A 3,532-nucleotide genomic window follows, 5' to 3' on the forward strand; every position below is an offset into this window, starting at 1 on the left:
ATCTATATCTATATCTATATCTATATCTATATCTATGTCTATGTCTATATCTATGTCTATGTCTATGTCTATGTCTATATCTACATCTATCTATCTATCTATCTATATATGTTGTTTTTTTTCTTTTTTTCTTTTTTTTTTTTTTTTTTGCAGTGGAGCAAGAGAGACAAATACCTAACCTGAGTTACAAGATAAATGAAACAAGACTGCAGTGACGAGGAGCAACTGAGATTCTCCTTTACCTCCCACATCCAATGTATGTGCTTCACAGAAAAATGACAAAAATAACAAATCCATAAAATACAACAGCTAGAATTACAAGATCCATTCATCCAAGGGTGGTAGAAGGCAGGAAGGAAAGGTGAGAGGGTAAATGTCACAAGGAGAAAAACAAAATATTCAAATCAGTCCAGGCATAGAGAAAATAGCTGCAGAAAAACCTTTGGTCCTTTCAGACTCAATGGTGGTGTTAAAATTCCACACACGGGGCCGGGCGCAGTGGCTCACTACTGTAATCCCAGCACTTTGGGAGGCCAAGGCGGGTGGATCACCTGAGGTCAGGAGTTCGAGACTAGCCTGGCCAACATGGTGAAACCCTGTCTCTACCAAAAATGCAAAAACTAGCTGGGCATGGTGGCGGGTGCCTGTAATCCCAGCTACGCGGGAGGCTGAGGCAGAAGAATCGCCTGAACCTGGGAGGCAGAGGTTGCGCCACTGTGCTCTAGCCTGAATGACAGAGCAAGACTCCATCTAAATAAATAAGTAAATAAATAAATAAATAAATCCACACACTGATGCCAGGAAGATCCTGCCTTACAGGCACCAGAGACAAACATTCCAATTCCTTAGAGAGAAGAGAATAGGCAGAGGGTCGTTGGCAGAGTGGGTCCTGCCTTCCCTGGCAGGAGGAGGTGAACAGGGAAAAGAGCTGCCACAGTCTCCTGCAATCCCACCCATATCCTTTGGATGTCAGGCAACTCAGCAGCCTGCAGCAGCCTTCAGTTTGGCAGGAGATAGATGTGACGGGAACTTCTCTGCAGAATTTGAGCCGCTCAGGACAGACTGCAGGTAGACTGCCTTGTGGAAGAGTCTGTTGCCTAACAAGACCACCAAGGAGAAGAGGCACAACTGGAAGAGGCTGATAATATATGAGGGCTGCAGTGCTGTGAGAAAAGCCAAGGGCAAACAAAATCCAAAGTAGTAAGGCCAATTCCTTTCTATGTTAGACAACAGCTGATGCATTTCAATTCCTTTATTGAACCAAGGGTATTCAAAGTGGTACAGTGAGAGAGAAGTGGCATATGCAAGAGACTAACCAGCTGACTAACAAGACGGATGGGAAAGAGAGTCACAAACATTCCCTGAATCAGGAAAAGAGCCTACAGCAAAAGGGTGAAGACCATGTCAGTAAAAGGGTGAAGACCATGTCAGCACCTCCCACTAGGGACTGGGTGAGGCTTTCTCCCTGATACCTCAAATGCCAGGTCAACTGTATCCTGGAATCAAATGGCATTCACAACTTTGCAAAGCACAAACCAGTGGAACACCCAAAGAACACTGGAAATTGACGTGAGGAAGAATTCCAGCCATGAGCAAACATCTCCATGTAATGATCAATAAATTGGTCATCAATAAATCGAGCTGTTACTGACTGAAGCACAGGAATAAACACCCCATAAAACAAGAGGAGATTGAAGCCCATTCCAAGGGCAACACTGGAAAATTCTGCTAACAATACATAGCTCACTTTCTTGCTTCTGCTCTATACTCTGGGCTGTTTTCTGTGCTAGGAGGCTACTTGCCCTTCTGGGCGCAGTGGTCCCTGCCCTGGGAGCACCCTGGCGGGGCTTGTGGCCAGGGGTGGAGGAGCTTATCAGGGCAGTGGTGGGCGAGGGGACTGGCCAGAGACCTGGTGGTGGAGCTGTGAGTCCTTCATGGTGAGAGATTTGGGGGCACTTCTCTCTCCTCTGTGTAGTTGATAGTATGGGTGGTGAAGAGATGGCTTACTGACTGTGTCAAACCTTTCTCCAGGACCTTGACAGGGGAATCAAAGACTCCATCTGGGGTATTTTTACCGTCTCAAAACTAGATGCTCGAACCCAGCAATAGGGAGAGGCACAACGTCGAAGAAAGGCAAGTAGTGTCGTAGCCCAGAGAAGGTCCCAGGCTATGCATTATTTCTTAAGGCAATTGCATAGCAAAGATTTTATTAGGATTTGGAACGTATTCACCTATTTTTGCAACATTACCAAATTTTGCTATTCTGATAGCGATGCCTACCTAGAGGAGTTGTTGGGGTGAAATAAATGGTACATGAGCCGAATTAAAATGTATTTCTTAACTAATGATCAGATCTAGATAAACTCAATTTGGTGAGAATTTTTAACTTTGTAGTAATTTACTTCAACTCTTAAGTAATTCATAGAGGTGAGGTGTTTATACAGTAAATTACACAAAGGAACATTTGTAAAGTGAAATAAAATAGAATCTGATGAAAACTAATCCTTAGATATCAACAAAATATATTTTTATTATTTGCAAAACCAATTTTTTAAAATAAAATACCTGATACAATTTATGCTATGATATGAAAAGAAAATTTGGTTCCTTATTTTTTCCTAGAACTATAATCATTATTAAATTCATATAAAATATTTAACAATAAACAAAGAACATAGAAGATTAGAAGCATCATTTTAATCTAATAATTCAATGAGGTTGTGAGAACATAAAATCTTATGTATCGGGAGAAGTCATTTAACTTTCTATGTCTTTTCTTTCCTATTTAAGTTAATACTATTGACATATTCACTAGGTTGTTGAAAGGTATGAGTAATATAAAAATGATAAAGTAGATTAGAAATATAAAGTGCTATGTAAATGCTTGAAGATGGCTATGCTTCTGTGAAGAAAGCCCAAATTTCTATTTATTTTATCAATACAAAATGAAACAGTGTCATATTACTTGAGTGTATGACACAGAAATCAAAAGAAAATTCTTTATATAATGAAGAAATAGTTGACTTAAAATGAATGATGACATGAAATTTACATATTTCAACTCTTACCTGACCTTTTCATATTATCTAAAATCTTTCCCTACAATAAATGGCTACTTAGTCATCTAGAAAATCAAATTTAGTTGGGCCAAATACTTTGTAATAAAACTGTCCCATAAACTAAACTGTCCTCTGAAGAAACTATTCATGAAAAGAAATGTAAGTATGAGTTGAAATATTGTCCTTGGGGGAATAATTTAAACTTATCCAGATAATTATTGTATTGATCTTTGCAAAAAAACCCTTTAGTCTGTTGGCCCAGTGTGTGACCCTAGCTGACTCCTTTAATGCTGAGCCTCAGCTTCCACAATTTCAAAAGCAAGGAGAATGGTAAAACCTGCCTTAAACCTCACAAGGTAATTGGAATGTGATTAGATATGTGGGTGTTTGTTTAACATATTTTATGTATGTTTACATGCAAAGAATAAAGTGCTGAAAAACTAGGCTCTCACTGCTTTATTATTTTGACTTTG

At 39.5% G+C, this 3,532-nt stretch overlaps 1 pseudogene; it reads right to left on the reverse strand.

Annotated features, from left to right (window-relative positions):
- Positions 1-978: 978 nt before the first annotated feature.
- On the reverse strand, positions 979-3,081 carry LOC129032958 (etoposide-induced protein 2.4 homolog; annotated as a pseudogene).
- Between the last annotated feature and the right edge of the window lie 451 nt (positions 3,082-3,532).

Source organism: Pongo pygmaeus, chromosome 2 (genome assembly GCF_028885625.2).
Source record: "Pongo pygmaeus isolate AG05252 chromosome 2, NHGRI_mPonPyg2-v2.0_pri, whole genome shotgun sequence".
Lineage (NCBI taxonomy): Eukaryota > Metazoa > Chordata > Mammalia > Primates > Hominidae > Pongo > Pongo pygmaeus.